This window comes from Monodelphis domestica, chromosome 3, assembly GCF_027887165.1.
Source record: "Monodelphis domestica isolate mMonDom1 chromosome 3, mMonDom1.pri, whole genome shotgun sequence".
Lineage (NCBI taxonomy): Eukaryota > Metazoa > Chordata > Mammalia > Didelphimorphia > Didelphidae > Monodelphis > Monodelphis domestica.
In genome coordinates, this window is record NC_077229.1 from 112,026,995 (window position 1) to 112,050,399 (window position 23,405).

A 23,405-nucleotide genomic window follows, 5' to 3' on the forward strand; every position below is an offset into this window, starting at 1 on the left:
AGTACATAGGGATGATTTCCCTTCCTTTTAGAATTTAAGTAAGATGTCCCCTTGTCCATGGAGATTGCTCTACTGCCAAAATGTTGAAATCATTTCTTATACAAATTCTCTTTGTACTTTATACTTTGGTTGTGTCTTTTAAACTTAACTGACACTTGCAATCAGTTATTTTTTTTTAAACCCTTACCTTACCAATTCTGTGTATTGGTTCCAAGGCAGAAGAGTGGTAAAGGTTAGGCAATAGGGGTCAAGTGACTTGCCCAGGGACACACAGCTGGGAAGTGTCTGAGGCCAGATTTGAACCTAGGACCTCCTATCTCTAGGCCTGGCTCTTAATCTACTGAGCTACCCAGCTGCTCCCTGCAATCAGTTATTTGATCTGTCCTGTCCCATCTTTGTACCAAAGTCTGTGTTGTACATTACTTTGTATCCTCAGTTCCTGTCACAGTATCTTGCATGTAGAATGTTTAAGAAAACTTTTAAGGATTCTGTTGAATTACAACCCATATTTATTCCAAAGTAAAAAACATCAGATTTATACTGAAGAAGTAAAAATTCTTGCCAAGGAGATGTTCAGAACAGTTTAATTTTGCCACAAAACTAGCCACAAGTTGCAGTTTTTTAAAAAAAAGTTTTTCATGTCAGCATTTATACAAATCAAATATTTGTTAATTTCTCATGTGGTACAAATTCAGTCTTTCATAAAAATTTGCTGAGTATGGATAATCATTGGAATAAAACTTAAAACAGTAAAAAATTGAATAGTTAATTCTGAGATGAACAACTTGGTCTTTGTTTTTTTTACAGATATTTCAAGATATTACTTTCTAAAAGGTAAGAATGACATTTTTAAAATGTCTTTTGTGACTTAATTCAGAAAGGTCTGTTCGCTTTTTATACTTTGAATTAGAATTGTAAAGCAATTGATAAAGCTCTTTAGATGCTTAGAAATGATGCTTTTCTCCTTTATTTCATTGTTAAATGTTGCTTTCTTTGATTCTTCTGTGAAGATTTATTTTTGATGGTCCTTTTCACTCTCCAAGTTGTTTAAAATCCTTAAATCTTTTAATTACTACTTTTTCTAAATAATCCACTTCCTGTCGAGAAATGAAAATCTGGATAGTCACTCCCCAGTAGTTTTATGAACAATAAAATGTACACTTTTGGTGGAAATGACATCTCTCTATTTACCCTTATCTTAGAATCTGAATAATCTTCTATCTACATAGTATCTCTCTTAGTCTTGGCCTGTTAATGATCCCATCTAGTTGTTTAAACTAAAGAGGGTAGAAACAATCTTTACACTTTTCACAGGTTTACAAAATTATAGAATATTAGATTTAGAAGAGTTCTTATGAGTAACTTTATAAATATTACACAACTAATGATATTACCAATGAGTAATTAACAAATATGTGTGGTGATTCTTTGTATTTCATATTAAATGAAGGAAAGTTCCATCTATATGGAACACTTTACTTTTCTAATTGCTTTTTTTACATGAGTTTGAGTACATATTTACATTTGAGTAGGTGTGGGAGCCAAGAATTATTACTCCCATTTTACAAAAACAGGCGTAGAGTCAAGTAACTTGTCTATAGTAACATGGTTGGGCATTGATCTAGTTGGAACTTAAGCTTGGATCTCCAGAGCCTTGATCCATTGTTCTTTTGCTCTGTGGCCTCTAATGAACATTCATAACATTCATACTGTATTTAAAAGTTGAGGGTTAAAATCCTTTCTATTTCTAGAAAGTCAACCAATTATAAATAAGAAATTATATAAACAACCTTAAAATGTTTGTTTATGTCACCTTTGAAAATAGAGATTTATCATGACATGGTGGATGATGCTTATCTTAGAATCAGTTCTTCTCATGTGACCATGGAGAAATTACTTCACTGCTAGAAATCTGTTTTTTAAGTCTGAAAAATTGAAATAACCTACAGAAATTCCTACATTTCTTGAGTTTATTTCAAGACTCAAGTGAAATAGTATATGTTAAGTGGCTTGCAGACATTAATATAATAGAAATGCCAGACCTAGTTACCTGGACTTCACATGTGAATCCAAATTTATGAGAATGTTTTAGGGAGATAAACATCATATAACATAACAAAAAAATAAATACATATATAAAGTTTGGGGAATGGAAGATGACAATGGATGGATGCATTCCTAATACAAAGTATTATTTCTTAACAGGGGAGCAACAAGCATATCACAAGGATAGGTTAGCTAGTTTAGAGTGGAATAGGGGCACTGGAGGGATGGAACTGACATGGTTAGGTATGTTGGGATTGGAAATGGTCCTCAGGAGATTCATCCTATTTAGACTTAGTCCTCTGGTTTCTGAATGGAGCTCTAGTACAATTGATTTTCTTACCTTTTATAGAGGCATTGGTAATGCTAATTTGATTGTCAGTCCCTGATCTGATCAGTAGAGAGAATGTAATACATGAATTACTATCTTCCTTGGTCAAACCTGGTGGTCTGGGACCTGACTTGCAATAAATAATATCCTGAGGCATGTTTGAGGTAGTTAGTCCATTTATCAGTCAGGTCAGCTCTGTTCTAGGTTTTACTCTAATGTTGAGTAAATTATCTCTTCCAGAATGGGGAATTTCAGGGGCAATGATCTTTGCTCTTAAAACTATATAAAGTATAAAATGAAGAAAAGTCTTTCCTTTAGTGTTATCTCTTGGTACTCTTAAACTATCAGGTTTTAGGTTGAGATAATTATCCAAGATATATGTTTGTTTAGTTGATCCACTTTTCTTCCTTGTTTTCAATTTTTTTTCCCTTATGGTTGCCATTGAAATTTTTTGAGCAGGGACATGATATGGTTAGGTGTGTGCTTTAAAGATAATATTTTAGTTGTATGGAATATGAATTGGTAAGTGAAGAGACCAGAGGCAGAAAGATTAATTAGGGGACTTTTTAATAATTTGTTTGAAAATTATTTTACCTTTTTGAGCCTCGGTTTCCTTATTTTTAAATTAAGGAAATCTATTCTATATTCTATATCTCCATTCCTATGATAATTTATTTTATCATCTTAATTTTGAATGGAATCAAAAGATTACCACATAGACACAGACACAATTGACCATTTAAAAGGTGGGGATTGATGAGAACCAGTCATTCCACAAGCATTTAATAAGCATTCACTAAGATCTAGACATATTTACTAAGACTATGAGTTACAAAGAAGGTGTTGATTTGCCTTGGTTGGGTTTCCTCATCTGGAAGTATCCCAAGACAGTAAAATTGAAGATCTAGTCTTGGTTCTTATCCTATGAACTAGGCATTGTCCTATTAGGCTAGGCACTGGTAGTACAAACACTATAGCACTAGTAGTGCTGAGACTCTGAGAGAGCACTAGCCTTCAGACAGCTTATATTTTGTAAACTGCATGTGCAGATACAGTTGTGGAGATGGAATGCTGTCTGGAGTGTTATAATTAAATTCTTGGGAGCCTGTATCTTAATTTATATTATTTATTAAATAATAAAAATTGAGCCAGTGAAAAAGAAGGCACCAGCCACATATGACTAGCAGCTTCCTTACTGTCCCCTAACTCTCCCAGCAGGTGGTAGCTGATAGCAAACCTACTCAACACCTACTTATTCTAGGAATCTAAGGGAAAAGAATGCCTACTTCTTCCCCATACTCCAGTTTTTGTATAACTCCTCATGAAGTCCCTTTCCCAAGCCTCTTTGATTGGAGCACTCCAGGCATGAGGAGGCACTGTGCTACCTAGCTGCCCTCCCAAAGGTTCTGAACCCATTCCTAAGTGCTAGCATATAAACCATAAGTATCCTATCTCTGCCTTAGAAATCCCCAACTACAAGAATTTCCAGGGAAGTTGAGTCAATCTGATGATAAGATATTTGCCCACAATATAACTTTTGAGAATATATTAGTGATAGTATGTTGAAGAGCTGATATAAGCAGCACCAGTCAATCAGAAGTAAAACATGTCTATGTAGTAATCATGTTAATGCTGTTCATGTGTGCGCCCCCCACCCCCAACTTAATTCTTCTCAGTATTGACTACAGAGTGACTTTTGTACAAGGAATCTGCCAGGGAACTACTTCTAAGTTCCCAAATTCTGTTCTTTACCTGGAGTTTTAAAAGGAAAAATAAGAGATGAGGTTAGTTGCCTATCTATAACTTGATTTATAATTTGAAAGACCTTGAATTAAACTTTTTAATTTGACATTGTAGTGAGATATAGTATCCAAAAGAAACTAATGAAAATATAAGGGTACATTTAAAGAGAGGAGTGCTGTTGATGATTAAGGAAGGGATTCATATCCCACTACTCAGATTCGGAGTATTAGATTTCTTTTTGAGCACCTCTTTTTTTTTTTTTCCTGGAAGCATATTGATGAACTTCAGAGTATCCATAAGAGCATCCAGATAGATGGCTTGGTGGTTTGAGAGCCAGGCCCAGAAGCAGGAAGTCTTGGGTTCAAATCTGGTTCCTAGTTATGTGGCCCTGGCAAATCACTTAATTCCCATTACCTAGCTCTTACCACTCTTCTGCCTTGGAACCAATACACAATTTTGATTTTAAGATGGAAGGTAAGGATTAAAAAAAAAAGTATCCATAGGAGGGTCACCAGAGTAATTAAAGGCTTCAAGTTCATAATATAAAATAACTGATTGAAAGCACATTATGAATGTTTAGGAAAAGGGAAGGGACAGGGAACCAGCATCCATTAAGCTCTTACTATGTATAAGGCACTGTGCTGATAAAAACTTTATAAATTATAGTTTATTTGATTCTTATGACCACTCTGGGAGTAGATGTTATTATTATTATTGTTATCCTTAGTTTACATTTGAGAAATCTGAGACACAGAGAGGATATTTGGCTTGCTTAGGGCCACACAGCTGGGAACTGTCTGGGGTTGGATTTGAACCTAGGTTCTCCAAGTTCCAGGCCTGGTGCTTTTTTTCCTGTGGTACCTGGCTGTTTCTAGAATATGCATTTCCTGAAATAGATTGAATTTTTAAAAATTTGTATCCCCAGTACCAAAATAGTGCTCTGAATATTGAATTGGATTAATATTCAATATTGAATTGAATTAAACTGATAGTTATATTCAAATATTTAAAGGTCTGTTGTGTGGAAGAGGGAACTAACTTGCTATTCTGCTTGGTCATTATAGGCACATTATGACTATAGAATAAAAATTGCAAAAGGGCAAATTTAGGTATGGTATAAGTGAATGATTTCTTTTTTTTTTTTAATATATTTTATTTGATCATTTCCAAGCATTATTTGTTAAAGACATAGATCATTTTCTTTTCCTCCCACCCACCCCCCATAGCCGACGCGTAAATCCACTGGGCATTACATGTTTTCTTGATTTGAACCCATTGCTTTGTTGATAATATTTGCATTAGAGTGTTCATTTAGAGTCTCTCCTCTATTATGTCCCCTCAACCGCTGTATTCTGGCAGTTGCTTTTCCTCGGTGTTTCCACTCCCATAATTTATCCTTTGCTTATGAATAGTGTTTTTTTCTCCTGGATGCCTGCAAATTGTTCAGGGACATTACACCGCCATTAATGGAGACGTCCATTACGTTCGATTATACCACAGTGTATTAGTCTCTGTGTACAATGTTCTCCTGGTTCTGCTCCTCTCGCTCTGCATCACTTCCTGGAGGTTGTTCCAGTCTCCATGGAACTCCTCCACTTTATTATTCCTTTTAGCACAATAGTATTCCATCACCAACATATACCACAATTTGCTCAGCCATTCCCCAATTGATGGGCATCCCCTCGTTTTCCAGTTTTGGGCCACCACCAAGAGCGCAGCTATGAATATTTTTGTACAAGTCTTTTTGTCCATTATCTCTTTGGGGTACAGACCCAGCAGTGCTATGGCTGGATCAAAGGGTAGACATTCTTTTGTCGCCCTTTGGGCATAGTTCCAAATTGCCCTCCAGAATGGTTGGATCAGTTCACAACTCCACCAGCAATGAATTAATGTCCCTACTTTGCCACATCCCCTCCAGCATTCATTACTTTCCTTTGCTGTTATGTTAGCCAGTCTGCTAGGTGTGAGGTGATACCTCAGAGTTGTTTTGATTTGCATCTCTCTGATTATAAGAGATTTAGAACACTTCTTCATGTGCTTGTTAATAGTTTTGATTTCTTTATCTGAGAACTGCCTATCCATGTCCCTTGCCCATTTATCAATTGGAGAATGGCTTGATTTTTTGTACAATTGATTTAGCTCTTTATAAATATGAGTAATTAAACCTTTGTCAGAGGTTTCTATGAAGATTTTTTCCCAGTTTGTTGTTTCCCCTCTGATTTTAGTTACATTGGTTTTGTTTGTGCAAAAGCTTTTTAATTTGATGTAGTCAAAATTATTTATTTTACATTTTGTGATTCTTTCTATGTCTTGCTTGATTTTAAAGCCTTTCCCCTCCCAAAGGTCTGACATGTATACTATTCTGTGTTTACCCAATTTACTTATGGTTTCCTTCTTTATGTTTAAGTCACTCACCCATTTTGAATTTATCTTGGTGTAGGGTGTGAGGTGTTGATCTATTCCTAGTCTCTCCCACACTGTCTTCCAATTTTCCCAGCAGTTTTTGTCGAATAGTGGATTTTTGTCCCAAAAGCTGGGATCTTTGGGTTTATCGTATACTGTCTTGCTGAGGTCGCTTTCCCCCAGTCTATTCCACTGATCTTCCTTTCTGTTTCTTAGCCAGTACCAAATTCTTTTGATGACTGCTGCTTTGTAATATAGTTTAAGGTCAGGGACTGCAAGGCCCCCATCATATGTGTTTTTTTTCATGATTTCCCTGGATATCCTTGATCTTTTGTTATTCCAAATGAATTTTGTTATGGTTTTTTCTGAATCAGTAAAGAAATATTTTGGGAGTTCAATGGGTATGGCACTAAATAAATAAATAAGTTTGGGTAGGATGGTCATTTTTATTATATTGGCTCGTCCTACCCATGAGCAGGTAATGTTTTTCCAATTGCTCAAGTCTAGTTTTAGTTGTGTGGCGAGTGTTTTGTAGTTGTGTTCATATAGTTCCTGTGTTTGTCTTGGGAGGTAGATTCCTAGGTATTTTATTTTGTCTAAGGTGATTTTGAATGGGATTTCTCTTTCTAGTTCTTGCTGCTGAGCTGTGTTGGAGATATATAGAAAAGCTGATGATTTATGTGGGTTTATTTTGTATCCTGCAACTTTGCTAAAGTTGTTGATTATTTCAATTAGATTTTTGGTTGAATCTCTAGGATTCTTTAAGTAGACCATCATGTTATCTGCAAATAGTGATAACTTGGTCTCCTCCTTGCCTATTTTGATGCCTTCAATTTCTTTTTCTTCTCTAATTGCTACTGCTAGTGTTTCTAGTACAATGTCAAATAGTAGAGGTGATAATGGACATCCTTGTTTCACTCCTGATCTTATTGGGAATGCATCTAGTTTATCCCCATTGCAGATTATATTAGCTGATGGTTTTAGATATATACTGTTTATTATTTTTAGGAATGACCCTTCTATTCCTATGCTTTCTAGTGTTTTTAATAGGAATGGGTGTTGTATTTTATCAAAGGCTTTTTCTGCATCTATTGAGATAATCATGTGGTTCTTGCTGGTTTGCTTGTTGATGTGGTCAATTATGTGGATGGTTTTCCTAATGTTGAACCAGCCCTCCATCCCTGGTATGAATCCTACTTGATCATGGTGAATGATCCTTCTGATCACTTGCTGGAGTCTTTTTGCTAGTATCCTATTTAAGATTTTTTCATCTATATTCATTAAGGAGATTGGCCTATAGTTTTCTTTCTCTGTTTTTGACCTTCCTGGTTTTGGAATTAGTACCATGTTTGTGTCGTAAAAGGAGTTTGGTAGAACTCACTCTTTGCTTATTATGTCAAATAGTTTGTATAGTATTGGGATTAACTGTTCTCTGAATGTTTGATAGAATTCACTGGTGAATCCATCAGGCCCTGGGGATTTTTTCTTAGGAAGTTCTTTGATGGCTTGTTGAATTTCCATTTCTGATATGGGATTATTTAAGAATTCTATTTCCTCTTCTGTTAGTCTAGGCAGTTTGTATTTTTGTATATATTCATCCATTTCTCCTAAATTGGTGTATTTATTGCCATATAATTGGGCAAAGTAATTTCTAATGATTGCCTTAATTTCATCTTCATCGGAGGTGCTGTCCCCCTTTTCATCTTTAATGCTGTTAATTTGCTTTTCTTCCTTCCTTTTTTTAATTAGATTGACCAGTACTTTGTCTATTTTGTTTGTTTTTTCAAAGTACCAGCTTCTTGTCTTATTTATTAAATCAATAGTTCTATCACTTTCGATTTTATTAATTTCTCCCTTAATTTTTACGATTTCTAGTTTGGTTTTCTGCTGGGGGGTTTTAATTTGATCACTTTCGAGTTTTTTCATTTGCATTTCCAATTGATTGATCTCTGCTCTCCCTTGTTTGTTAATATAAGCATTCAGGGATATGAATTTACCTCTGATTACCGCTTTGGCTGCATCCCAAAAGGTTTGAAAGGATGTTTTGCCATTGTCATTTTCCTCGATGAAATTATTAATTATTTCTATGATTTCTTCTTTAACTAAACGGTTTTGGAATATCATATTGTTTAATTTCCAATTGGTTTTAGATTTGGTTTTCCATGTACCATTACTAATCATTATTTTTAGCCTTGTGATCTGAGAAGGCTGCATTCATTATTTCTGCTTTTCTGCATTTGTGTGCTATGTTTCTGTGACCTAATGTATGGTCAATCTTTGTGAATGTGCCATGTGGTGCCGAGAAGGTGTATTCCTTTTTATCCCTATTTATTTTTCTCCATATGTCTATTAATTCTAATTTTTCTAAGATTTCATTCACTTCTTTTACCTCTTTCTTATTTATTTTTTGATTTGATTTATCTAAATTTGATAATGGTTGGTTTAAGTCTCCCACTAGTATGGTTTTATTGTCTATTTCTTCCTTCAATTCTCCTAGTTTCTCCATTAGAAATTTGGGTGCTATATTATTTGGTGCATACATGTTGATTAATGATATTTCCTCATTGTCTAGAGTCCCTTTTAACAAAATATAATTACCTTCCCTATCCGTTTTGATCAGGTCTATTTTTGCATTGGCTTTATCAGATATCATGATTACCACTCCTGCCTTCTTTCTATCAGTTGAGGCCCAGAAGGTCTTACTCCATCCTTTAATTCTGACCTTGTGGGTGTCAACCCGCCTCATGTGTGTTTCTTGAAGACAACATATGGTAGGGTTTTGGATTCTAATCCATTCTGCTATTCGTCTATGTTTTACGGGTGAGTTCATCCCATTCACGTTCAAAGTTATGATTGTCATTTGTGGACTCCCTGGCATTTTGATAGCCTTCCCTAATTCTAACCTTTTCTTCTTCAGCTCTACCTTTTAGTCCAGTGATTTACTTTGAATCAGTCCCCCTTGTCCCCTCCCTTGATGTTTCCCTTTTTAGTCCCTCCCTTTTTGTTCCCTCCCCCTCCTCCCTCTCTTTCCCTCCCTTTTTGTTCTCCCTCTCCCCCTCCCCCCCTTGGTTTTCCCTTCTCCCTACCCTTGTTGGGTAAGATAGAATTCAAGATCCCAATGGATCTGGATGTTTTTCCCTCTCAGAGTTGATTTCCCTGAGATTAAGGTTTAAGTAAAAAAAAAAAAAACCCTCTCTTCCTCTCCTTCTTATAGGAGTTTTCTTCCCCTCCCCTTCCCATGTGAATCTTTGTGTGAGAAAGATTATTCTATTTGGTCTTTCTTTACCCCCTATTTATACATTACATTTTCCCCACATGTTAGTATACATAGATTGATAGAAATGTAGTCCTTATAGAAGAGAGTTTGAGTAAAAGAAGAAGATAACATTTTTCCCCTTTCCTTAATATTTACCTTTTCAGGTATTCCTTGCTCTTTGATTTTCAGTATCAAACTTTCCACAGAGCTCTGGTCTTTTCTTTGCAAAAAGTTGGAAGTCTTCTATTTTGTTGAATGCCCATACTTTCCCTTGGAAGTATATAGTCAGTTTTGCTGGGTAGTTGATTCTTGGTTGGAGACCCAGCTCTCTTGCCTTTCTGAAGATCATGTTCCATGCCTTACGATCATTCAGAGTAGAACTTGCAAGGTCTTGTGTGAGCCTGATTGGCATTCCTTTATATCTAAATTGTCTTTTTCTGGCTTCCTGTAAGATTTTTTCTTTTGTTTGAGAGCTTTGGAATTTGTCAATTACATTCCTGGGAGTTGTCTTTTGGGGGTTTAGTGTAGAAGGTGTTCTGTGAGCTCTTTCAGTGGCTGTATTACCCCCTTGTTCTAGAATCTCTGGGCAATTTTCTTTGATTATATCTTGTATCACGATGTCGAGTTTGGTGTTTATTTCTGGCTTTTCTGGGAGTCCAATTATTCTTAAATTATCTCTTCTCCCTCTATTTTCCAGATCTGTCACCTTGTTGGTGAGATATTTTATGTTCTCTTCTAATTTCTTGGTATTTTGGCTTTGCTTTATTAATTCTTGCTCTTTTACACAATCGTTGTCTTCCAGCTGCCTGATTCTGGCCTTTAAAGCCTGGTTTTCCTTTTCAGTTTCATCACACCAGTTTTGTAGATGTGTGAATTTCTTTTGCATTATTTCCAACTTTTCCTCCCAGAAGGCTTCCATCTTTTTGGTCATTTCTGATTCAAATTCTTCATAGGTTTGTGGAGAGTTTCCATTCCCTTTGGAAGATTTTGGAGCATTTTCTTGTATATCTTTTTCTATCTCCTCTGTATTTTGTATTTTGGCTCCATAGAATGTGTCCAAAGTCACCCCTTTCTTCTTGTTTTTCTTGGTATTTTGGGGCTTCTGTGCTTCTGTGGAGTTTGCCATCTCTGAATGGTGAGGATTAGCTTTTCTTATCTCTGTCTGGTGTTCAGAGGCTTTAGTCCTGGGCAGATTGTCGGTTCTATGAGGTTTCCCTGGGTTAAACTGAATATGCCTCACTGGAACTGGAGTGGAAGGGTCGGACCAGGAGGCCACACTCTCCCCCGGCTCTCTGGGTCGGGTTGCTTTCCGGAAGTTGCCTTCAGAATAGCTGGCCATGAGGCTGTTTCATCGGCCTGCGGGGGGATGGGCTGCGGCTTCCCGGAGCTCCGAGGGCAGTGACTTTCACTGAGACTTGGATAGCAGGATCCAGCCCATGAGGCTGTCTTGCCCGCCCTGAGTGTTGCTGTTGTTTCAGACAAGCCTGCCCTCTGCGGGGGGGGGGGGGGGGGGGGGGGGGGGCTGCGGCTTCCCAGAGCCTTGGACTCTGCGCTCCTACCCCTTAGGTCCAAGTGATCTCGGGTTCTGGCTTTTGAGGGGGGCCATACCTTTTGATCCGGGTCCAGGTCCAGGAGGAGGATTCCCAGGGTCTATGCTGTTGATCGCTTTGAATTTCGGTGCCTCAGGAGCTTATAGTTTGAGATCGGTCGGGAAGGGTTTTCCGGAGATCTGAACTTTAGCTTTCTCTAAGCCGCCATCTTGACCGGAAGTCTGAAGTGAATGATTTCTAACAATTAGGACTACCCAGAAGTAGAACAGGTTAACTTGAAAGACAGTGGTTTCCCTCTGATTAAAGATATTCCAGTGGATGTTGTTAAGGGTACTTAAAGTTATAGAGGGAACTCTTTTTCAGATAGGAGTTGGACTGGAGGGTCACTGATTTTCCTTCTCACTCCAAAATTTTCTGTTTGAGTGTATATATGTGTGCTTTTATGTATATGTTTATGGGTTTATGTACACGAACTTATGTGAATCATAAGCATAGCAACACAACCCAAAAAAAACTGTTCTGGAAGATATATATCTTACATTAAAAGCTGATAAAAATATAGAATGAAACCACTTTGTGACAGTGTTTAGATAGAAGAGAAACCAAACTAAGCCTCTTTCTCAGGGGATATAAATAAGGGGAGAGGAATTAGGTTAGTAGTATAAGATATTGCTCTGTTTCTTGATATCAAGTTCTAGAGCAAAATTGATATTAACATGTGCTTTATAGGTAATAATTAAGAATTGTGGAGCTCTTGAGTTTTAGGAGGCCTTAGGTAATGATGATGGTGATTTATCAAGTTGTTGTTTTTTTATGTAGATGATATCTGGTGAACAAGAGAAATTAATATTCAGTATTCTTTACATTCAGAAATATATATTGAGTACTTTTATGGAATTGAAAATTGATTGAACATTAATATTGATTCGCTATTAGTCATGGTGAGCTGAGTCATAAGTTTTCCATTTTTTCATTGGGCTTGATGAAGCTACTGTGTATTGGTTGGGCTCCTTCATTGTATGAGTTTGCCTACTCCACTCTGATATCTCAGCACCTATATCCTATGAGTTGCCTGTCATTGGTAACAGAAGAAAACAACTTCAGATGCCTCATTCCAAATTCCTCTTTTCTCAGTGCTTTTGAATGACAAAGGTTCTAATTTTTGTTGTTCGGTCATTTTCATTCTTCTTAATCCCATTTGTTTTGGGTTGTGTTTTTGTTTTGTTGTTGTTTTTTGGCAAAGATAGTGGAGTGCCATTTTGCTATTTTTTTCTCCAGGTCATTTAACAAGTGAGAAAGTTGAGGCAAATGATTGGAGTGACTTGTCTTGCGTATTAGTAGTCTCTCGGTAACTGAGGATGACGATTGTCTTTGTGTGTTTTCATCTATGATAGATGAGTGTACACAAAGACACTTGTGCGTGAAGGAGATTTAAGTGGAAAAGTTGATACACAGAGACAGTCCCACTCTCTTGGCGTTGGAAGCCTGGGTCCAGTGGCACAAAAAGTCGTTACACCTGGAGACTTCCTCAGCTGCATTGGGTGGCCATGTTGTCCTTTGTGCTCCATCACGCCCTAAGCACTCCACAGTGCTTTGCTGTGTTGCCATTTCAGCCGTTGAACCTTCTTATTGGTTTCTTCCGCCTGTCCAGCCAAAGCAGTCTTCACATGCTGGTTGAGCAAGGCCCTGGTTCACCAGGGGTCTACGACCTGATGGCTACTCTCACAAGGTTTAGCCGGCCTGTCGAAGCCATTGCCCGAGGTGTGGCCTCTGCCACATGCTAGCAGCTACTGGGAGCCACAAGTGAGAGCTGGGTGTCAGGTGAGGGTCAGAGGCTGGAGAGCTGCCCTAGAAGGGCACAACAAGCCCTCCATACCAGAGATACTACCCCTCCCTGAACACCCCATAACACAGCTAGTAATTATCTGCAATTATCTGAGGCCAGATTTGAACTCAGGAAGATGAATCTTTCTGACTCTAGGCCTGGCACTCTATCCACTTTGCTACCTAGCTGCCCTCCCAGAGGTTCTGAACCCATTCCTAAGTACTAGTATATAAACCATAAGTGTTCCATTTCTGCCTTAGAAATCCCCAACCACAAGAATTTCTAGGGGATTTGAATCAATCTGATGATAGGACGTTTGATTACAATATAACTTTCAAGAATATATTAGTGATAGTATGTTGAAGAGCTGATGTAAGCAGCACCAGTCAATCAGAAGTAAAACATGTCTATGTAGTAATCATGTAAATACTAGAAAAGAGTTGCTTTGCCTATCAGTTTTGTTTGTGGTTACTGAGGAACCTTGGATCCCAGTTTTTGGCAATTGTTAGCTTTGTCAATATTGAATAGATTGAATATGCTAAAAACTTTATTGCCTCAGTTTCTTTTTATCACAGATTTTCATGGTGACAATTGGCACCTCTGGGACCCAAGTGAGGACCTCCAGTCTCTGGGACTGCCTCCCAGAAGAATTCTTCTTGAAGGTCTTTCCCAGAGGATGGGCTCCCATCTTGGACCTAACCCAAATTTTTTCTGAACCAAGGTAAGCCCCTGAATGCACAACTATGCACAGGTAGAAATCAAACTCTGCTATAAACAGGAGAATCCTTGTTGCAAATTGAGCAGCTCCTTCAGAAGGAAGGAGTGGAACTACTTCTCCAAGAAACAAAGAAAACAGAAGTCCCTCTTATAGATAGGAGAGTTTTTCCTACATAAAAGAAAAGTTTTGAGACATGACATCTAAATAACTACTATACAAAAGAATTTAAGATTTGACAAAAGGTCTCAAAATTGTAGATGTACAATGGTTTGAAGTTTCTAAAAGAGATAGAAAAATATCCACTATCAAGTAACTTTTTCCTTTTGTTGAATTTCTAAACTCTGGCCAAAAGGGAAGTAAAAGAGATAAGGCTCAATTAAAAAAAAAAAAGTAAATTTTGTAATCAGTAACATCTTCTCTTATGCTGCATATTGCCAAGTTGCTCTCCAGCTGAAATTGAGGGTACTTTCACAGTTTAGAGGAAGATCCCATTTTCAGTTAGCTAATCAGAACAAATTTCTGAGTTCCTTGAAAGATATTCTGGATGACTGACACTTCAGGAATGCCCTCCAAAATATTCTTGGGGACTCGTTTTACAAGGTTTCTTGTGAAAGACATTTTCTGGAAATTCCAATGAGAGCATTCTCATGGAAATTCCCTTTTGAGATTTGCTCAAGGATGTTATGGCAGAGATTTTGAGGAGAGTCTGGCAAAAGTGCTTTTGAGGATATTCCTTTTAGGAATTTGTCAGAGATAATACACTCTCCTTTGGGAAGCTGCAGGAGAAGTTATGGGGCATAATAACATTCAAAAAGTGTCCCCTCTAGAAAAATTCCTTATATGTTGGAAGCAGAGGAAACTGCCAGTTCAATCAGAGATGACCAAAAAATGTGCTATTAAAATTATGTGATCTGGTCTTAAGACTGGAATATTTTGGTCTCAGTTTGGTACTTTTGATTATTTTACATTGATTTGGCTATTGTACAGTCTCACCTAGAACAAAGGAATTGTTGAGAATTTTGACAAGCTCTTGTCTGATGGATTTTGCCTACTATTTTCTACATGTTCCTCTTCTCTCTCTATGCTTTATCTTCTACCTCTTCTACTCCATCTTCTATCTCTGTACCTCCCCCTTCTGCTATGGAGGCTGTTTGTCTTGATAATTGGAATAAATTTCAAGAGACAAATGAGACCCTTTTCTGATTTCATGGCAGGTTATAATAAAGTACCAAACACTTTGTGAAGTTGGACCCAATTAACCCTGTGATTCAAGAATTATAAATATTGCCTTTGTTAATCAGTTTTAACCAGACTGTATATGGCAATATTTTCATAAAAGTTGTTCTGGGTGGCATGAGAAGAATGCAGGTGAGCTCAAAGCCATTGCCCAGTATGTTTATGAAAGAAGGGATGCAGAAAAGAAAGAAATACAGATCATGAGAAGGGACAGTCTCAGCAAAAAAATTCAATCTGTCTTGATCATTGCCTAACTAGCTCCAGCCCCTTTTCTGTACTTTATCAGGAAATCATGAAATGCATGAATGCTTGTATTGTCATAAAGCATACCTAGCTTGGACCTGCTCAACAGTAGGCAGGATTTACAGTATGCAAAGAGCACATTTATTTTTTTAAACCCTTACCTTCTGTATTGGAGTCAATACTGTGTATTGGTTCCAAGGCAGAAGAGTGGTAAGGGCTAGGCAATGGGGGTCAAGTGACTTGCCCAGGGTCACATAGGTGGGAAGTGTCTGAGGCCAGATTTGAACCTAGGACCTCCTGTCCCTAGGCCTGGCAAAGAGCACAGGTTTTAAGAGAATTCCAGAAAGGACCACTGCATGAAGGTGCACAGGACAACATACAGATTCTGACACTGATCCTTTTGTCTTTGCTGAACCAGCTATCAGTTATTCCTATCTTTGACTCTGTACTAGAGAATTCCATGTCACCCTTAGAATTGGTGACACCTTCCATGGGACTTTTAGTCATATAGTTCCTGAGTTTTGAATTCAGAATAATTAAGAACATAAAACAATGACCCACCATTCAGATGAACAGTACATACTATCGTCTGAGGACTGCTCCAAGCAAATGTTTGTCTTTGGGAGAAAGTTGAGACGATGACCATGTGAAGGTGAAAGGTAGGAAAGTCTTGACCCAGTTTCCAATTGAGCTGCTTCCTTTCCGACCATGGAATTTTCCTATCTATCTGAGTATGGTTTTGAAACCTTATGTATGACATTCCTATAAACTTGACTTATATCCCTTACCTGCAATCAAAAAGAGCTAAAGGAGATTTTCTTCTTGTTTCAGCTTATGTCAAGTCAGCCTGTAACTTTGATATTGTCATACCTATGCTCCTTTTTTCCTTTCAATAGCAAATTTATGTGATTTCATTAATTATTTTCCTCCATAAACACAACTTAGATTCTTTCTTAAAATTGTATTTAGTGTTACTACTCATCAGCATACTCAAAACTAGAGAAGCAGATCTTCTAGATGCCTTTTAAGATAAGTGACCAAAGAATTCAGCTTGTTCCAAAAATGTCCCCCCAAAAACCCAGATAACAACTCAAGGTTAGAGGACTCCATTATTAGGACTCCAAGGACACTATTAATATTAACAACCCTTGTAGTTGTCTTTTGACAGTATTGAAAGCAAGCAGTAGAGAGTTGCTTTGAGAAGGATGAATCAAGCGTTTTTTAATCTGCTCTTACTTGCTTTTGTAAGTGTTGCTTTTTCCATAATAGGGTAAATTGCATGAATGCTTGACTATCCCATGACAATTCCCACCATTGAGGGAATTTTCTCAAAGCGTCAAAGAGGGGAATTGTGGGTTTAAAAATTAATTGGTCATTAGTGCATTGGTGAAAGATTGAGCCTTAATTTAGAAATATTTATTAAATAATAAAAAGCAGGCTAGAGAAAGAATGTGTCTAGTTGTTCCATTAATAAGCCTCCTTCAAGAGCTGCAAGCAGGGCCTACTCACACCTTCTCCCTCTGGATTCCCTGGGAAAAAATCCCCTCCCCACCTCCTCTTGAGACTCAAATTTATGCTCCCTTTCCAAGCCTCTCCAGTTGGAGGACTCAAATCTCACTCTGGTTAAGAGGTGGGTCTTCTGGACACCATTCATGAGGGACAAGAGACAGAGGTCTTCCAGAGACCAGAAGTCAGGAGATCTTTAATGTGGCTTCAGACAATACATTTCTTCTCCCCCTTCCTCCCCATCTTAATTCAGTCAGCGGGTGGAGGCAAGCTGCACTTAATTCAATCAGAGGGTGACTTCAAACAATATCAGAACTCACCCTTTTAAAAATCCATAGTTAATCTTAGGGTACCCCCCAAAAAGGGGTATAGGTGAGTCTTAATTTTTCACAGAGCTCTTGATCTTTGAAGTCTCTGAATCCTAATTTCTGCCTATAGTTTTCTCGAAAATGTGAGATGAAATTTTGAAAATTAGTTTTCTGATGTTTTTCTAAATTCCATTTACTTGTAGAATTTTATATGACTTTGAGTTCTTTACATTTGTGAACCAAATAATATTTCTGAAATATAGTGGTTGGTGAAATGGTTTATCAAACTTGTGTTATAATCTTATTTTGATTATATAGACTGAGATAAAAAATTGAAACAAAGAAGTGTCTTTTTGCATTTTAGGATGTGAATTGATGAATTTCCCCTTCCTTTGATCTTCTATTAGAGGCCAGATGACCTTTTCTTTGGGATGTTGTAGAGTAGGATCTTGTCCAGATAGTAGTTAGACTAGATCAGTGATGTTGAACCTTTTAGAGACTGAGTGTCCAAACTGCAACCCTCACATCACATGTAAGCCCCTACTTTACCCCAGACAGGGGAGGGGAGAAGTGCTTTCATTAGGCTCCTGGGCAAAGGGGTGGGTGATATGAGAAATATCCTCAGGCATGCATGGAGAGGGGTAAAGGAACAGCTCCCTTCAGCATGCTTCAACACATATGCCATAATTCAACAACATAGGACTAGATCCTTTTGATCTTCCTTTCATTTCTAAAATTCTCCTATTTAAAGATTTTGAAACACTTGGCAAATATTTCCCTTCACTGCCATTAATAATGATTCTTTAAAAACCGATGAAAAGTAACATTTTTCCTTAGTTTCTACAATCCATGGTTATTGAATTCCAAGATCTATTTTCACATTTCAAATCTTTAAATATGCATTTCTTTATAGTCAGTAGTGATTGGAATATTTTTTTTCATATGACTATAGATAGTTTTAATTTCTTCATCTGAGAATTGCATATTCATATCCTTTGACCATTTATCATTTGGGAAATTATTTTTATTCTTATAATAAGTTAATTCTCTATACAGTTGAGAGTTGATATCTTTGTCAGAGACCTTGCTATAAAAATTTTTCTCAGTTTTTTGTTTCCCTTCTAGTCTTGATTGCATTGACTTTATTTGTGTAGAACCTTTTTAATTTAATGCAATCAAGATTATTCATTTTACGTCTCAAAATGTTCTCTGTCTTGTCTGGTCATAAATTCTTTCCTTATCCATTGGTCCAACAGGTAAATTCTTTCTGTGCTCCCCTATTTTTTATAGTATTACCCTTTATTTCTAAATTATAGATCCAGTTTGACTTTATCTTGGTATATATTGCTTGTTAGTCTCTGTGATATACAACAAGGCTATGTTGAGCATATACCGTGTGTACATATACTGTTCTAGTAGCTAGGGAAAAATACTTTTAAAAAATCTACTCTTGGAAAACTCATTCTACTAGAGATAATGCTACAATATATACACAGTTAAATAATTCTTTAGCCCTTTGCAGTATGGCTTTTAGCCTTATCACTTATCTAAAACTGCTATCCCCAAACTTAATAGTGACCTCCTAACTACCAAATAAATCTGATAGTCTTTTTTTTTCATGAGCTGCTTGCTACATTTAACACTGTTAACCATTCCTCTCTTCTATATACTTTTTCATCTCTAGGTTTTTAATCTCTCTTCCCCCCTCTTTCCCTTCTCCCCTCCCCTTCCTCCCTCTTTGTCTTCCTGTCCTTCCCTCTAACCCTCTTCCCCGCCCTCTCTCTCTCTCACCATGTTTCTCTCTGTTTGCCTCCTACCTGTCTAATATCTCTTCAGTCGGCTTTGCTGGCTCATCATCCATAGCCTGCATCCTAACTGTGGGTGTTCCCCAAGGCTCTTTTTTTTTTTTTAAATAAAAACCCTTACCTTCCACCTTAGAATCAATATTCTGTATTGGTTCTAAGGCAGAATAGTGGTAAAGACTAGGCAATGGGGGTTAAGTGAGTTGTCCAGAGTCATGCAGCTAGGAAGTGTCTAAGGCCAGATTTGATCCTAGGACCTCCCCTCTCTGGGCTTGATTCTCAGTCCACTGAGCTATCCAGCTGTCCCCCCATAGGCTCTTGTCCTAAGCCATCTTCTCTTCTTTTTCTGTATTCTCTTCATAGCCTCGTCAGCATTTCAGGGTTTGACTATCTTGATACAGATGACTCCCAGATCTCTTTATCTAGCTCTAATCTCTTCCATGACCTTCATTTTCACATTTCATACCAAGTGTTCAGAACATCTTACACTCAGCCTGTCTAAACACTCAGCCTGTCTAAAACAGTTTATGATCTTTCTCCCTAAACCTTCCTCTTTTCCAATTTTTTTTAATTGAAAACCCTGCCACCCTTTTAGTGTTTCAGTTTATAACCTCCACATTTTTTAGAATTCCTCTTTCTCAACGTTATTTATATCCAATGAAAGCACTGTGGAAATAGAAACACAGAAGAAAAACATCGGTCAATGGAGATATGATTGGGGATGTAGACTCTAAACGATCATCCTAATGCAAATATTAATAATATGGAAGTAGGTATTGATCAATGACACATGTAAAACCCAGTGGAATTGCCTATTGGCTATGGGGGTTGGGTCAGATGGGGAGGGAAAGAACATGAATCATGTAACTATGGAAAAACCCTCTAAATTAATTAATTAAATAAATTTTTTTAGTTGTAGGAAAAGAATTCCTCTTTCTCACCATATCTATCTAATCCATTGTCCAGACTTACCTTTACAACATATCTTGTATATGACCCCTTCTCTCCATTCATCACCTTAGTTCTGGCCTTCTTTTGGAGCCAGAGGTTTTTTGTTTTGTTTTTGGCCTTCTCATCATAGATTGCTTTCTATTTGTTTTATTTCTCTAGGAAATGGTGATAGTATTGACTTCCCCCTTTGGATATCATTTGCTTTTTCAAATAGATCAGGTTGGAGATATAATTATATATTATCGTTTCTTCTTATCTCTATCCTTCTAGGGTTGTGTTGATTTTTCCCTTTATTCTAAGAAATCAGTGATCTGATTATACACAGATTTTGATAATCGGTTATCTCTTGCCTGTTAAGTGTATACGTATACATATATACATTTTTGGGATATTTAGTGTTCATTTTATATAGTACCTTTCAACTTTTTTCTTATACATTCTTTAGAGGCAGCTGGTTGTACAGTGGATAGAGAACTGTGACTAGAGTCAGGAAGACCTGACTTCAAATCTAACCACTAACACTATTAACTATGTGACTCTGGGGAAGTCTTTGCCTCAGTTTCTTCAACTATAAAATGAGAATATGTAAACCCTTATTTTCTGTGTTAGAATCAATATTAAGTGTCGATTTCAAGGCATAAGAGTGGTAAGGGCTGGGCAATTGGGATTAAGTGACTTGCCTAGGGTCTCATAGCTAGGAAGTATCTGAGGCCAGATTTGAGCCCAGGACCTCTATTCTCCAGGCCTGTCTCTTTATCCACTGAGCCAACCTAACTGCCTCTAAAATGAGGATATGAATATCACCTACTTCACAGGGCAGCTATGAAGATCAAATGAGATAATATTTATAAAAGTGCTTAGCATAGTGATTGGTAGGTACACAGTGCTATAAATGTTTATTCTCTTCCCTTTCCCTTATTCTTGATATATACGCCTAAAACTTCTAAGTAGTCTGCAGGCTTTCTCAACCTCTTTAGTTACATAAAATAAAACCAATATTTTGCTGTCCTCGTTTTTGCTCACATTTCATTTGAAGTCACGTAGTGGGGAAATTTTATGTTTCTTCATAAAATTTACCTGTTTCTTCCATCATTACAGATTTTGGTGCAAAAGCTACAATTATCATTGTGTTGTCCTTATTGCTTATGGTCATCAGGGGGCACTGCAATGTGAAATTACCAAATTTTCTGTAAAATGTGAGATGAGGTATTTGGGATGTACATTTAACTCAGTTCTGCAAACTCCTTTATTGGGAAAACTATGAGTTATTTTTCCATTTAGATGAAACTTTCTTTTTCTTTTAGTTTAGATTTTAATAAGAATGCCACTATTGATAAGGCTCATTTTATTCATTTCAATGAAAAATGTAGAGAAAAATTATTTCATTGTGTTGTTTGTTGGTAATGATAGAAGCTTTAGGTGAAGAAACAATGAAATCAATGAATAATTTGAATTCTTGAATTTTAGAGAATAACTTCCAAGTATTCAAAGAAAATATAGGTAGAATCCTGTAGATTGAAATTCTACTGGGAAAGTAAATTCACAGTGTACATCAGAAGTTCTTAATGAAACTCTAAAGGTATAACAAGAAATATTTCTGCTGAAGAAGAATATAAGTTGTAATCCAAATAGATAGCATGTGGGCGCACAGGTTAATCAAGCAAGTTCAATTTCTTAAAAGACTTGTATAGAAGATAGAAGCAAGGGAAAATATGAAGGATAAATATAAAAGTTTAGCATAGTCTTGTATGAATTACCTGGGCAGTGCTAAAGCTCAGAATAAATTGATGCTGGTGAAGAAAGCTAAGAAAAACATTTTAAAAGTTTTTATGTAAGTTAAGATGATCACAGAAAAGATGAGATTGCCTTTCTAGGTGCCTTTGAGAGGTCAAAAAGGATGAAGACTGAGAAAACTATTTGCCTTTTCTTTTATTATTATCTGCTAAAATTTAGGAAAGAATAAAATTCACTGGCCTTTGGGTTGCATACCCTGATTGCGTCCCTTTTTTTTTTTTTTAATAAAAGGTAATATTTTATTTTCTCCAGGCCTTTAACAGTTCTGAATGTTTACTCACAAGGGATCACGAATCACATCATTGATTTTTTTCAGGACTCCGGTGGTGAATAATTTTTATAAGCCTGGTAACTTTAATCTCATCTAGGGCATTGTTATATCTTATTATTTTCCTACATTATTTGGATATTGGTGTCTTATTATCTATTATAGTCTCTCCTTTTCAATTGGAATATTATTCCCCTTGGCAGATGAAATGAGAGTGATAACTGATCATTTTATCCACATTAAATAGTGGTCCTGTCCTTTCTTTGGTCTTCCTCTTTTCCCTTGATACATCTTACAAAATCCCTACCTGCAGTTCTTTTTGTTGTCTTTAGTTTCTTTATCAGTTTAAGCTTTATCTGTACTGTGGCAGACCTGTCATTATGTATATTGGGCCCATTTTTGTTTATCTTCAGCTACTTGCACTTAAGTCTCTGCTACATGTCTTCTTAAAGCTGAATGTTTCATTTCCTTCTGTTTCTTCAAGTAACTCCCCCTTTTCTTCTTCCTCAGAAGTATTTCTTAATAGTATTTTCAATTGATTCTTTTGAGCTGCCCATTCCTGTTGGGATAATTTCCTTTGTATAGCTATTAGTCCATGAGCTCCTTTCTTCCTTTTATTGAACTACTTGAAATTCACCCTCCTGTTACCTAAAGTGAATATCAAACAATATATAACTTTCTTTTCCTTTTATAAATTCAATATGGATTATTCATTTGTTCCCAAGATTCTCATCTTTTCAGTTTATATAACAAAGTCTTCCTGATTGGTATAAACTTAAGAAAGATAGTTCCTTGCATTGCTTTCTCTGATATTTGAAGGATAAAGTTATAATTAAGGAAAGCCACAGAATTTTCATTTGCTTTGTTTTTTTAGCTTAGAGTTCTAAAATAATTGATAACTGAAGTTTCCCCATTATAGCTATTATATAGTGCCAGTCATGTGATTGTTTTTTGAATTTACATATTTTTTCTTTATGTTCAGCTGATCGGTATTAAATTCTGATATTACTTTTGTTTGTACCTCCACTGATCTTCATCAGGTCTCTCTATCATGATTCTTCCATATTATAGTCAAGGGTCTATTTCATTAAATCTTATGATGCCTATGGTCATTTTTTATCAGTTTAACAGTGCTAGAAAATATTGAGGAACAGCTAGTATTTTAGTTTAGCTAAAATATGAAAGGGAATCATGTGAAATCAAGCTTAAAGGGATACTGATGCCAGATTGTGGCATTGATACCTTCATTATCACACTAAGAATTTTATATCTCATACCCTAAGAAATAGAAAGCCACTGAATTTTTACTTTTGCTTTTTATTTTAATTTAATTTAATTTTTTAAAACTCTTGCCTTCCATCTTGGAATCAATACTGTGTATTGGTTCCTAGGCAGAAGAGTGGTAAGAGCTAGGCAATGGGGGTTAAG

The 23,405-nt window shown here is 36.7% G+C and overlaps 1 protein-coding gene across 11 annotated transcripts in view; it reads left to right on the forward strand.

The window, feature by feature from the left end:
* The window catches only part of PTK2 (protein tyrosine kinase 2), a 426,082-nt gene that overhangs the window by 82,949 nt on the left and 319,728 nt on the right, over window positions 1-23,405 (forward strand). For 7 of the 11 annotated variants that reach the window (XM_056823011.1, XM_056823017.1, XM_056823020.1 and 4 more), the window contains exon 3: window positions 808-834. The exons of 2 other annotated variants lie outside the window; for them this stretch is intronic. The gene's annotated coding sequence lies outside the window, so the exon portion shown is untranslated. Of the gene's footprint in view, window positions 1-807; window positions 835-13,726; window positions 13,873-23,405 lie in introns of all 11 variants that reach the window. 2 more of the 11 variants (XM_056823019.1, XM_056823012.1) reach the window with 1 other exon arrangement.